The sequence below is a fragment of the Scylla paramamosain genome, chromosome 44 (genome assembly GCF_035594125.1).
Source record: "Scylla paramamosain isolate STU-SP2022 chromosome 44, ASM3559412v1, whole genome shotgun sequence".
Taxonomy (NCBI): Eukaryota; Metazoa; Arthropoda; class Malacostraca; order Decapoda; family Portunidae; genus Scylla; species Scylla paramamosain.
The window spans coordinates 12,189,786-12,204,353 of NC_087194.1; the positions used below are offsets into that span (position 1 = coordinate 12,189,786).

A 14,568-nucleotide genomic window follows, 5' to 3' on the forward strand; every position below is an offset into this window, starting at 1 on the left:
CTCAGGGTTCTGTCCTGTCACCCACTCTCTTCTTATTATTCATTAATGATCTTCTAAACCAAACTTCTTGTCCTATCCACTCCTATGCTGATGATACCACCCTGCACTTTTCCACGTCTTTTCATAGACGTCCAACCCTTCAGGAGGTAAACATATCACGCAGGGAAGCCACAGAACGCCTGACTTCTGATCTTTCTAAAATTTCTGATTGGGGCAGAGCAAACTTGGTATTGTTCAATGCCTCAAAAACTCAATTCCTCCATCTATCAACTCGACACAATCTTCCAGACAACTATCCCCTCTTCTTCAATGACACTCAACTATCCCCCTCTTCTACACTGAACATCCTTGGTCTGTCCTTTACTTATAATCTGAACTGGAAACTTCACATCTCATCTCTAGCTAAAACAGCTTCTATGAAGTTAGGTGTTCTGAGACGTCTCCGCCAGTTTTTCTCACCCCCCCAGCTGCTAACTCTGTACAAGGGCCTTATCCGTCCATGTATGGAGTATGCTTCACATGTCTGGGGGGGTTCCACTCATACTGCTGTTCTAGACAGGGTGGAATCAAAAGCTTTTCGTCTCATCAACTCCTCTCCTCTAACTGACTGTCTTCAGCCTCTCTCTCACCGCCGCAATGTTGCATCTCTAGCTGTCTTCTACCGCTATTTTCATGCTAACTGCTCTTCTGATCTTGCTAACTGCATGCCTCCCCTCCTTCCGCGGCCTCGCTGCACAAGACTTTCATCTTTCTCTCACTCCTATTCTGTCCACCTCTCTAACGCAAGAGTTAACCAGTATTCTCAATCATTCATCCCTTTCTCTGGTAAACTCTGGAATTCCTTGCCTGCTTCTGTATTTCCACCTTCCTATGACTTGAATTCCTTCAAGAGGGAGGTTTCAAGACACTTATCCACCAATTTTTGACCACTGCTTTGACCCTTTTAGGGACTGGCATTTCAGTGGGCATTTTTTTTTATTAGATTTTTGTTGCCCTTGGCCAGTATCCTTCCTACATAAAAAAAAAAAAAAAAAAAAAAAATATTTCCTTGACATAACCTGTCATCTCTCTCTCTCTCTCTCTCTCTCTCTCTCTCTCTCTCTCTCTCTCTCTCTCTCTCACTTTTTCTTATCTTTCTTTTCACAAACACCGTAATCTTTCCCTATCACCTTCCATTTACCTAAACATCACCTGACTGACATTCTCACCTTCCCCTCTTACTCTCCCCATCACCTTCTCCCTCTCTCTCTCTCTCTCTCTCTCTCTCTCTCTCTCTCTCTCTCTCTTAAGCATCCAGGGGCCAGATCCACGAAACGGTTGCTACTTTTAACAAACTGCGATCAGCGCCCATTATCAACCTCGGACCGCCATATGGTATCCACGAACGCATAAGAGGTTGGTGTTGCCATAGTAGCAAGGTTGTAAAGTTACAACCTCCTGAGGTGATGTAGGTTAACTCCACCTCGCCTGAAAACTCTTATATAAATATTTATGTGCACAAAATAACCTTTTTTTAATTGTTTACAAGCTTTACCAGCAAGGAAGCATGGTTTTGTGATGCATAAAGTGAAATCTTGCATGGAACACTGAAAACAAATGAAGAGGCTGATTTGTCCCACACGTGCGCACTCCCCATTCCCCCACCCACTAACAAGTGTGTACTGTGATTACGTATTGTTTTCGTCGTTTCTTGTGCATATATTGGATATTTTCTTAACATACTACCACGTTCGTGCCTTGAGGCAAGAAAGGCGCTTTCAGAATCGCCACGACCCCTTGGCATTGAGTGATAATGAGCTCATGATCAAATATCGCTTCCCGCGGCAGACCTACTAAACCTCTTGTTTGAGGAGATGCAGCCTCAGCTGGAGAGAAGGACAAGGCATAACCAGGCATTACCAACTCACACCCAGGTTCTGCTGGCCCAGAGACTGTTTGCCAGTGGGCCCTTCCAAAACGTCATTGGAGACACTGCTGGTAAGATGATACTGGTGTTGCATGCTTCAGTACAGGGGCTGGCTGTTGTGGAAGTTATCAGGGAGCCCTTTCCCTGACCTTATTAATGGTCTATTCTCTTACATTCTTCGCATATACCTCTAGATACACATAAAACGTAACTTTAAGGCGAGGAAGAAGTGCCCCTGCCCTTCAGGGAGTCCAAGGGATGGGCGAAGGCCCCCCAGAGATTAGGTTAGTCACCGTACACTTTTATAAGAAACACTACCTAATCCAACATAACCACAGGGGCTAGACCCACCCTTAAGGACACTACTATAAGTTAGCATAACCTGTGGAACCCCTGAAGGATGGGGGTACATATATGTTTCAGGTTTATCAAGAGGTACTGTATATGTGAAAGAATGGAAGAGGATAGACGTGTAATAAGGACAAGAGAGGACTCCAAACAATTACCACTACTTTTTGTGTAAACAAATTGCATAATATCCCATAAATAACTTTTATAGGTGAATAAACTGATGTTCAGTGTGGTGAATAATACTTAAGTGTGGCTGACTTTCAAGGATAAAAGGCATAAAAGTCAACCTGCTGCATGCCACAGTTTATAAAGTTGTAATCCAGTGTTAGGAACATGCCAAGATTAGTTAATAGTGTCAAAATATGTGAGTGCACAATTGATAAGGAGGGATGAGGGATGATGCCAACCTTACCAAACCTGCTGTCAAGTACCCCTGGGGCTGTCCCTTCCTCACACACCACATTATTATTCATGTGTACAAATATTTCTAGACTTGTAGGTTTATTTCTGACATGTTTCTAACACTGTCTTGAGGATAACTTGATTTATTATACTGCTGGCAAAAAAAGTTGACAGATGTAATGTGTGTGTGAATACGGCTGCACTCATGGAAACAACACTGTACTACAGCTACAAGGATCACATTACATTGCTGCTGTTTTTTTTTTTTTCTCTCTCTCTCTCTCTCTTACAGCAGAAACATATATCTTATTTAAAATAAATAAATAAATAAAATGAAAACTAATGGCTTATAATCTGCTTTCAGGACCTATGCAAGCAAGTGTCAGCAGAGTCTTCAAGTGTGTGTGTGCACCGTGTTGAGTGATAAGTCAGTGCAGGAAATCAAGATGCCTCCAACACACCTTGATCAAAGGAGAACTGCACACCAGTTCTTCAGGATTAAAAATTTCCTAACGGTTATTGGGGCCATTGATGGTAAGATTAACAATAATGTATTTTATTTTAAATTTAGTGCTGTTGTTATAATCTATCACTTCATCGGTGTTTCCTTTGAGTGAAAGGTATCTCACAGCCTCAAGTTCCTGTTAAGCATTAAAAAGTTTTCATATTTTATGTATATATATATATATATATATATATATATATATATATATATATATATATATATATATATATATATATATATATATATATATATATATATATATATATATATATTTTTTTTTTTTTTTTTTTTTTTTTTTTTTTTATGTAGGAAGGACACTGGCCAAGGGCAACAAAAATCTAATAAAAAAAAATGCCCACTGAAATGCCAGTCCCTAAAAGGGTCAAAGCAGTGGTCAAAAATTGGTGGACAAGTGTCTCGAAACCTCCCTCTTGAAGGAATTCAAGTCATAGGAAGGTGGAAATACAGAAGCAGGCAAGGAGTTCCAGAGTTTACCAGAGAAAGGGATGAATGATTGAGAATACTGGTTAACTCTTGCGTTAGAGAGGTGGACAGAATAGGAGTGAGAGAAAGAAGAAAGTCTTGTGCAGCGAGGCCGCGGAAGGAGGGGAGGCATGCAGTTAGCAAGATCAGAAGAGCAGTTAGCATGAAAATAGCGGTAGAAGACAGCTAGAGATGCAACATTGCGGCGGTGAGAGAGAGGCTGAAGACAGTCAGTTAGAGGAGAGGAGTTGATGAGACGAAAAGCTTTTGATTCCACCCTGTCTAGAACAGCAGTATGAGTGGAACCCCCCCAGACATGTGAAGCATACTCCATACATGGACGGATAAGGCCCTTGTACAGAGTTAGCAGCTGGGGGGTGAGAAAAACTGGCGGAGACGTCTCAGAACACCTAACTTCATAGAAGCTGTTTTAGCTAGAGATGAGATGTGAAGTTTCCAGTTCAGATTATAAGTAAAGGACAGACCGAGGATGTTCAGTGTAGAAGAGGGGGACAGTTGAGTGTCATTGAAGAAGAGGGGATAGTTGTCTGGAAGATTGTGTCGAGTTGATAGATGGAGGAATTGAGTTTTTGAGGCATTGAACAATACCAAGTTTGCTCTGCCCCAATCAGAAATTTTAGAAAGATCAGAAGTCAGGCGTTCTGTGGCTTCCCTGCGTGATATGTTTACCTCCTGAAGGGTTGGACGTCTATGAAAAGACGTGGAAAAGTGCAGGGTGGTATCATCAGCATAGGAGTGGATAGGACAAGAAGTTTGGTTTAGAAGATCATTAATGAATAATAAGAAGAGAGTGGGTGACAGGACAGAACCCTGAGGAACACCACTGTTAATAGATTTAGGAGAAGACCAGTGACCGTCTACCACAGCAGCAATAGAACGGTCAGAAAGGAAACTTGAGATGAAGTTACAGAGAGAAGGATAGAAACCGTAGGAGGGTAGTTTGGAAATCAAAGCTTTGTGCCAGACTCTATCAAAGGCTTTTGATATGTCCAAGGCAACAGCAAAAGTTTCACCAAAGTCTCTAAAAGAGGATGACCAAGACTCAGTAAGGAAAGCCAGAAGATCACCAGTAGAGCGGCCTTGACGGAACCCATACTGGCGATCAGATAGAAGGTTGTGAAGTGATAGATGTTTAAGAATCTTCCTGTTGAGGATAGATTCAAAAACTTTAGATAAGCAGGAAATTAAAGCAATAGGACGGTAGTTTGAGGGATTAGAGCGGTCACCCTTTTTAGGAACAGGTTGAATGTAGGCAAACTTCCAGCAAGAAGGAAAGGTAGATGTTGACAGACAGAGCTGAAAGAGTTTGACTAGGCAAGGTGCAAGCACGGAGGCACAGTTTCGGAGAACAATAGGAGGGACCCCATCAGGTCCATAAGCCTTCTGAGGGTTTTGGCCAGCGAGGGCATGGAAAACATCATTACGAAGAATTTTAATACGAGGCATGAAGTAGTCAGAGGGTGGAGGAGAGGGAGGAACAAGCCCAGAATCGTCCAAGGTAGAGTTTTTAGCAAAGGTTTGAGCAAAGAGTTCAGCTTTAGAAATAGATGTGATAGCAGTGGTGCCATCTGGTTGAAGTAGAGGAGGGAAAGAAGAAGAAGCAAAGTTATTGGAGATATTTTTGGCTAGATGCCAGAAATCACGAGGGGAGTTAGATCTTGAAAGGTTTTGACATTTTCTGTTAATGAAGGAGTTTTTGGCTAGTTGGAGAACAGACTTGGCATGGTTCCGGGCAGAAATATAAAGTGCATGAGATTCTGGTGAAGGAAGGCTTAAGTACCTTTTGTGGGCCACTTCTCTATCATGTATAGCACGAGAACAAGCTGTGTTAAACCAAGGTTTAGAAGGTTTAGGACGAGAAAAAGAGTGAGGAATGTACGCCTCCATGCCAGACACTATCACCTCTGTTATGCGCTCAGCACACAAAGACGGGTCTCTGACACGGAAGCAGTAGTCATTCCAAGGAAAATCAGCAAAATACCGCCTCAGGTCCCCCCAACTAGCAGAGGCAAAACGCCAGAGGCACCTTCGCTTAGGGGGATCCTGAGGAGGGATTGGAGTGATAGGACAAAATAAAGATATGAGATTGTGATCGGAGGAGCCCAACGGAGAAGAAAGGGTGACAGCATAAGCAGAAGGATTAGAGGTCAAGAAAAGGTCAAGAATGTTGGGCGTATCTCCAAGACGGTCAGGAATACGAGTAGGGTGTTGCACCAATTGCTCCAGGTCATGGAGGATAGCAAAGTTGTAGGCTAGTTCACCAGGATGGTCAGTGAAGGGAGAGGAAAGCCAAAGCTGGTGGTGAACATTGAAGTCTCCAAGAATGGAGATCTCTGCAAAAGGGAAGAGGGTCAGAATGTGCTCCACTTTGGAAGTTAAGTAGTCAAAGAATTTCTTATAGTCAGAGGAGTTAGGAGAGAGGTATACAGCACAGATAAATTTAGTATGAGAATGACTCTGTAGTCGTAGCCAGATGGTGGAAAACTCGGAAGATTCAAGAGCGTGGGCACGAGAGCAGGTTAAGTCATTGCGCACATAAACGCAGCATCCAGCTTTGGATCGAAAATGAGGATAGAGAAAGTAGGAGGGAACAGAAAAGGGGCTACTGTCAGTTGCCTCAGACACCTGAGTTTCAGTGAGGAAAAGAAGATGAGGTTTAGAGGAGGAGAGGTGGTGTTCTATAGATTGAAAATTAGATCTTAGACCGCGAATGTTGCAGAAGTTAATGAAGAAAAAGTTGAGGGGGGTGTCAAGACACTTAGGGTCGTCGACGGAAAGGCAGTCCGACCTGGGGACATTTATGGTTCCCTCCCCAGATGGGGACTCCGAGGCTGGTGTAGGAGTCGCCATGATTTTAAAATTTTTTGAGTGAAGGGTGTGTGTGTTATTAGGTGCTTGTAGTTTTGTGTGGAGGAAGAGAGTTGTCTTTAGAGGGCAGGCTGTGACTACCCCCTTGTGTTGTGAGACACAAAGGGAAACGTTCAGTGAGGTCACAGCTGGGTTTAATGATAAGTTCACAGCACCCCCTGAACAGTGCTTTAGACCTCACTGGGAGTAATTATCGTTTCGGCAGGTGTCTACTGCCTCCTCCTATATATGTAGCTACTGTGTAACATGATCATGTAATAGTTTCTTTTGTGTGCACAGGCAGCCACATTACCATGAAGGAGCAAAGTGTGGATGAGGCCCTCTACTTGAACTGGAAAAGGTATCACTCCCTCTGAACATCCAACTTGTTTGTGATGCAAGTGAAGTGATCCTCAGCTACTGCTCCAGATTGCCAGGTATATAGCATTATTGCATCACATGTTTACCCAACCATGTATTTTATTGATTTTCATGTGACTGCACATGGTTACTGGTATTGCATAAGAAAACATAGTGTGATAAGCCTTGACATTAGTTATAAATGAACACTTGATATACTCTTTTATAAGTAATGAATCCTCTTGTAGTATGAAATCTCACTTTTCACAGGTGCCTGCACTCTTGTGGAGGTGGCTTGCAGTACAGACCCATCAAGTGTGTCAAAATAATTAATACTTGCCTGCTCCTACACAACTGCTGCATCAAGTTCCTGATGACATATGTACTTGTCACTATTTTTCTGGTAGTTGACAGGATATATCTGTATCATGGACATTAGATTTAACCGAGTACAGTCATGAATGTTCTTACACTTGTTGTTGGGGTAATGAAATTTGTCAGAAGTGTACCATCATTTAACAAAAATAAACATTCTTTTTTTTTTTTTTTCCTACAAAGATGTCTGAAAGTCATTATGGTTTGGGCTAGTTTTAGATCATCAGAATGCTAAATGTCAAACTACATGACTGTTCCTCTACAATATAACTTTAAACAAATGGAACAGTTAGGTTCCAGTCCCTAGACCTCTCAGACCCTCACAAAAGTCTGCTTACAGCTACCACCTCTTGAGGATGAAACAGTGCCCCATGCTGATACCAACCCTGCTGTGCTGTCGAGGGATCAGTGTGCTTCAGGCAGAATTGTGTAGCAAGAAATCATACAAAACTTCTTCCAGCACTGAAGTAAGGAAGTGAGGTCAGTAATCATGTAATGAGTGAAATAATGGTTTTCCATGTATCACTGCATACTAAATGAAAGAGATCAGTGCAACATTTAAATTCATCAAATACTTAAGTGGCTTGCTAGTATTAGGTATGAATAACACAAATAGATTAAAAAAGTGCTGTAGATTTATTTAAAAATAAAATAAAATTACCAATTACCAAAGTCTTTGCAAGAAAAAGAAAAATATAACATATATGAGTATAGTTCACATCCTGAAAAAAAAAAAAAAAGTAAATAAACTTATTTACAGAAATGTCCACCAGCAGGTCACCACAAAACACTAATCTTACTTTTGTATTTTAAGTAACACAGAAGCATTGTAGGTATCACAGTGAAGTTTGGTATTATATTGCACTAACATTAACATGCTGCTCGAGGTTAATGATAGAATTGCTACAACTTAATTCTACAGAAAAGAAATATTGCTTAATATAACTTAATTTGATAACTTAGTCTTATAACTTAACTTAATAAAGATAAACTTATGAAAGGTAAACATTAAAATGCTATAAATTATTTGTGGGTGGTGTTGGCATTAATGAAGTGCTCAGTAAGTGTTACCAGCTGCTGCAATGAATGCACAATGTTCCTCTGCACTTCAACAGATTGTCAAAGTGCCTGGGACATGTTTTGTACAGCCAGCTGCACCATCACCAGCTCGTCCATACTCCGACTAATCTGCTGTTGGGTTTCCTGTGCTTGAGAGAGAACTTCCAAGTCAGAGTGGCCATCTGAAATACAGTTTAGAAGCAAACATGACTACACCTCAAGTTACAAAGTAAGTGGTATTTCAAGTTACATGTCACGCTATCTTGCTGTGTCCTTTTACCTCATTTGCTCCTTGGACCTTTCTGCTATACTGTACCCAGGCTGGTGGTGTGATGCACTTATGGAATCAACACTTTATATGCCTCAGAGATGTATTCCTCAAAAAAAAAATAAATAAATATAATAAGAAAATAAAATAAAAAATTAGGTCAGAGTAGCAAGAACAACAGACTTAGTGGCAGGAGTTGTATAATCAGTGTTCATTGTACTGGAGGACACAACTGAATACATGTTAACATGTTATTCACCATTGCATGTAGTCATCTATAATGAGCATAATTTGAACAAAGATCTTCTCATCCAGTGCAGATGATACACCATTGTCAAATCCAGAGGCCCCTGTGGACCCAGCGACACCAGCAGAAGAGGGTTGGATGGCTCCAACACCACTGCTGGTGGAAGGCTGTGGTCCTAGAGGCCCTGACACTTCTGGAGAAAAAAAAAAAAAAAAAAAGCTGTCATTACTGCAGGTAGAGAATAAGCTGGTATTCTTTGAGTGATGTTTTTATTGACAAATTTTTCTTTTAATTAGCAGTCAACCTAGTCATGTCTGTGTTTATCACATGGTTTTGCTGAGTTGATGAGCAAATGTGCAGATATCTACATTCATGAAGATGAGTGTTGGACATGATGCTGCCAGCCCCATGGAAGATGATGCTGTAGCACAATTATTGTTACATTACAGTACTGCACTTAAAAACAGCATTAATTTACAAAATGTAATTTGACCTTTGTTAGTTTACTTATGCAGTGTGGTGCCATCACTTTCAGGGTATGGCAGTCCTGCAAATGTTGTGTGAGACAACATCCACAGCATGACCAACTCCACAGCAGTGTGTGTTGTCTCATCTGGAGGCCCCCACCTGCATGGATATGAATGTTGCAATTATCACCCACTTAGAAGTTCACATGTAAAGCCAAATCAACTTGGTGTAAATCATGAATGCATTAGAGCACAATAATGTTATCTAGCACTGCAGTGGTCATTGTCTCAGACCTGACTGCCAGAGGTACTGTACATACTCCTATTTATAATCCATTGCTTAGTTGGTTCTTGGTTATGTTTATTGACTATATGGGTAAATTTTGTAACAGCACCAATAATTAAATACATGTACACAAGAGCAAACTTCTTTTTATACAACTGCAGGGGTTTTAAGCACTGCTAACAATCACCTAACCTAACTAACCTAACCTAACCTAACCCTCCTTCCTCAACAAAGTAAAACCAATGTTCAAGAAATAAAATTTATTACAGCAGTTTGTGTCCCAAAGGCTGACCAGAAAGAAACTTTTTTTTTTTTTCTCCCAATATGTAACTGAAAGTCATACAGAGGAATTTGTTCATATTACTCAAAACAATGTTCAGCAATGCCCAAAACATTAGTTAATTAAATTCCATGAGCAATTAGGTCAAGACAAAATATGAATCAAATATGGTAGTGTGGGTAAATTTTTACTCTTTCATCTGTTTATCTTTCTCTCTCTCTCATGCTTCCCTTCGCACGTAATTCGCAATATTTCTTTCTTTTATTCGCCTTGTCCTCTTTATTGTCCTCTATCCTCTTTTAAGTATTATTCCACGTCTATTTTCTCCTTTTTTCCTCCTCCCCATGTTACCTTTAAGCGGTGCGGTGTGTGCACACACGGGGTGTGGTGTGTGCAGGGATTTCACTGTAATGCTGAAACATTTCTCCATCTTTCTTCACAGATTTCAGTTTCGTGGCTTTACATAGTAGCGTCATAATTAAGCTCTTTTTCTGGGAGTGATGAGCAACTCTGAGAAACACGGCGAGGGAACAGCTGGTGTGGTGATCCTGGGGAGACTGAAGGGAAGGGGAGGCTTGAGGGGAGTTACAAAACAAGATTTGATGGAGCTGACACCGGGACGGCTTTCAGACAGGCGTGTGGAGGTGGGGGAGGGACATTCTGAAGGCGTGTGATGGGCTGGCTGTGTGTGGTGCCGGGAGCTTTGGCACATATGTCATTCATTGCTGGCAGTTATTGGTACAAGCACGGTCACAAGGCGAGGGACGGGCCACGCTTGTCTCCAGTGTCTGCCATTTGCACTCCGTCGCAATTCCTGTGTCCTGCTGATCGTCTCCTCATAACAGTGGCAAGGGACAGTGTTATCAAACCAAAGTGATGACGGCTGAGGGAACATGAGACACATACAAGTAACATGCCACACAGTAACGGGGTGCTTGTGAGTCTACTTGGGTCATGAGCTACTAGGGCTGTAGGGGGTGACATTACTGGTACTCCTGTAGAATATTTGGCACAAGGATCACTGGTACTGAATGGTCATCTGGTACCGGAGTCACTGGTAAATTTACAGGGGTCATGTGGCCAAGATGTGTCAGCCTTAGTCACTAGGGACGCGGAATGAAGTGGGCGCCGCGTCAGTTGTGCCTTGAGATGAATGCCAGTCACACCTTGTTTCATTCGCTTCATTGATACTGGATGGAGGAACTACACGTGTCAGCGGAATACGATGCAAACTACACTTCAGATTTACAGACTTAATCAGATATTTTCTTGACGCGGCATGTGAGTGAAGCCTGGACGGAATAAAAGGGATGAAAGGCTCTTGATGTGAAGGGAACGAAGAGAAGGGAAGGCTGTATGGAGGAGGGAAAGGAAGGAATGAAGAAAAGAAGCTTCGAGAGGGGAATAAATTTGCTTGAAGGGAATAGAAAGGGAAGTGAAGGGATGGGAGGGGAATATAGGAAGGAGGGGTGTTATATAATGTATGAAGGAAGGAAGGAAGGAAGGAAGGGGAATAAGAGAACTGGAGGGAAAGGGATGGATAGACAAGAGCTGCTGGAAGGGGATAGAAATATATTATGTATGAGGAAAGAGAAAGGGAGGGAGGAAGGAAACAGATTGTGTAGATACAAGGAAAAATATCATCTGCTTGCCTTGGAAAAAGCCACCAATTGAGGAACCTTTGCCAGAGAGAGCAGTGACATGAACACACACACACACACACACACACACACACACACACACACACACACACACACACAACGAATACATGCAACATAATAAACTCAATCTAGAAAACTTACAATAAAAAACATGAATTTACTTTTAACCAACCGGAGAAAGTCAACGTGTCTCAGGAAGAGGAAGAGGAGGAGAGGGAGAGGCGCCCCCTTGAATTCTCCATTTATTCTAAGGGGGACAGGTGCCATTACTCTGACCCCCTGTCTACCTGGGTGAACAATAGTGGCTTACCTGGCAAGCCCGATAAGAGAGAGAGAGAGAGAGAGAGAGAGAGAGAGAGAGGGAGTTTGACTTTTGTTTGCCCTTCGTTTGTGTTTGTTTGTGTTTAAAGAAGCTGGATTTATTTTTTAACTTCGTATTCATAAATTTATTAACATTTTTTTTTTTTTTTTTTTTACCATTAAGAACTACGATCCATCTTCTAGAATTATAACTTTTCACAAATTACCAGTCATTAGTAAAGTCATCTCCTTATTGAGTAATTTCCCCTTATTAATAACTCCTAATTAACAACTTGGTATTTTTCCCTATCAATAACAAATTTTATTTTCTTAGCGATTAAAACATTTCTCTATTAAGAATTGTTTTTTCTTTTTTTTTTTTTTTTTATAATTTTTCCTTGTGTATTTTCTCTAATTAACGACTTGATATTTTTCCCTATCAATAACAAACTTTATTTCCTTAGCGATTAAAACATGTTTCCCCATTAAGAACAGTCTTTTCGTTCTTTTTCTTCTCATTTTCCTTGTCTTTTCTCTAATTAACGACTTGATATTTTTCCCTATCAATAACAAACTTTATTTCCTTAGCGATTAAAACATGTTTCCCTATTAAGAACAGTCTTTTCTTTTTTTTTCCTTTTTTTCATTTTTCCTTGTGTCTTTTCCCTTCATTTCTCACCGCTAATTTTCTCTCGTTCACAAGCAATCCCAACCCTTTGCCATGGTTACTCTTTACTCCTGGGTCTTCCTTTGTGTTCCTTTATATATTCTACTTGGTGGTAGCCTTTGATTTATTACGTCAACGCCAAAATACCAGTCAGGGAACCAGTCTGTCATTCAGCCAGTCAGTCAGTCAGTCAGTCAGTCAGTCATTCAGTCAGTTAAGCAATCAGTGCATCAGTTTATTAGTTGATCAGTTCAGTAATCAGTCAGTCAGTCAGTTAATTTGTCACCTCCAGAATTAGACTCTTATATATTCTAGGCGATTTTTTTGTGCTTATTAATATATGGATTGATTTGCTTGCTTGCTTGATTGATTGATAATTTACTTGGTTGCCTCCTTCATTGATGTTTATGCTGCAACAAAATAGAGAACTTTTTTTTTTACTGTACACCTTTGCACGTAAAAAAAAAATAAATAAATAAATAAAAAAAATAACCAGTCAGTCAATTAAGGAGTCAGTCAAACAAAACGTCACCTAAACCTTTTTTCTTTTCTTCTTCCTTTTTCCCTTTTTTCCATGATCCTTTCTGCCCTTTCTTTATGGACTGGCACTTTTAACAGGCCTTTTCTTTCACCAGTCTTTTGTTACCTTTGACCAGTGGCCCTCTTACACACAAAGGGAAAAAAAACAAGATAATCAATGATAATATTAGGCGTCCAGCAAGGCGGTATTCTGTCCTCTATAAAGGCTAGATCTACCCACACACCAGTCCATTCATAAATTCCTTGCTTCCTTCCCTTCCCTTGCCTCCCACAATACCCGCACCCGTGATGTCAATGTCTGGGCGTCTACTGCAAGTGTTCCCTGTTCTTTACCTTCGCGGCGCCGCTACGGTTATTCCCTCGTAAACTTTATAGACTGTGAATATTCGTTTTAAATGTGCGGTACTTCCAAAGCCAGAGGAGTCGTCCCGGGCATAACAGGCGCATATGTTACGGACAACGCGCTGGAGAAAACATTATTTAGTGGCGTGGGTTGTTTGTTTGTTCCACCCATGAAGTCTCTACCCAAAGCTTCTCTCCTTTCTTTATTTTTCTCTTTCATTATGCTGTTATTTTCCTTCATTATCTATTGTTTTTTTTTTTCTTTCTCATTTCTCTCCTTCGTTTCCGTGATTGAGGGGATGTTTTCTCTCTCTCTCTCTCTCTCTCTCTCTCTCTCTCTCTCTCTCTCTCTCTCTCTCTCTCTCTCTCTCTCTCTCTCTCTCTCTCTGATCCTCATCATCATTCACTTTTATTTTCCTTTTATCCCATCAAACACGCATCACCATTAATGTAACACACACACACACACACACACACACACACACACACACACACACACACACACACACTTACTCGTGATAATTTTGTTGATTTGCTTTGGTTAATGTGGTGTACTGTTGGTAATAACACTGCTACCTTTACCCCGCGCTTCCATTAATGAGTTTTGAAGACACAGGTGAGAATTGTCACCTGTGGACCCCTTTATTTATTTGTTAGGTTTGTTTATTTTCTTGTCTCCTTGATTATTTTTCTCTTTCTCGTTTTCTTCCTTCTCCTCCAGTCAGTTGTTCATTCTTCTTTTTCTTTTTTTATTTCTTCTTCTTCTATATATATATATATATATATATATATATATATATATATATATATATATATATATATATATATATATATATATATATTACCCTGAAGTGTTTCCTGCAGAATTTATAAGCCTAATTTAGATTTTTTTGGATTTCGTTAGGCCCATCGGACGTGTGTGTGTGTGTGTGTGTGTGTGTGTGTGTGTGTGTGTGTGTGTGTGTATGTGTGGAGTGTTTAAATACAAGAAACTTTATACATTAGTCAGAAAGTTCTTGTATTTACGATTTTGAATTAATGCAAAATACGATATCATCCTATCGCCTCCTCCTCCTTCTCCTTCTCCTTCTCCTTCTCCTTCTCCTTCTCCTTCTCCTTCTCCTCCTCCTCCTCCTCCTCCTCCTCCTCCTCCTTCTCCTTCTCCTTCTCCTCCTCCTCCTCCTCCTCCTCCTCCTCCTCC

At 40.8% G+C, this 14,568-nt stretch overlaps 1 long non-coding RNA gene across 1 annotated transcript in view; it reads left to right on the plus strand.

The window, feature by feature from the left end:
• LOC135094097 (uncharacterized) overlaps positions 1 to 9,717 on the plus strand; it is a 77,600-nt gene extending 67,883 nt beyond the window's left edge. The window contains exons 3-9 of the long non-coding RNA XR_010263595.1: positions 3,024 to 3,193; positions 6,816 to 6,952; positions 7,146 to 7,257; positions 7,591 to 7,730; positions 8,366 to 8,538; positions 8,893 to 9,058; positions 9,360 to 9,717. This is a non-coding gene — a long non-coding RNA (uncharacterized LOC135094097). The remainder of the gene's footprint in view (positions 1 to 3,023; positions 3,194 to 6,815; positions 6,953 to 7,145; positions 7,258 to 7,590; positions 7,731 to 8,365; positions 8,539 to 8,892; positions 9,059 to 9,359) is intronic.
• The last annotated feature ends 4,851 nt before the right edge of the window (positions 9,718 to 14,568 follow it).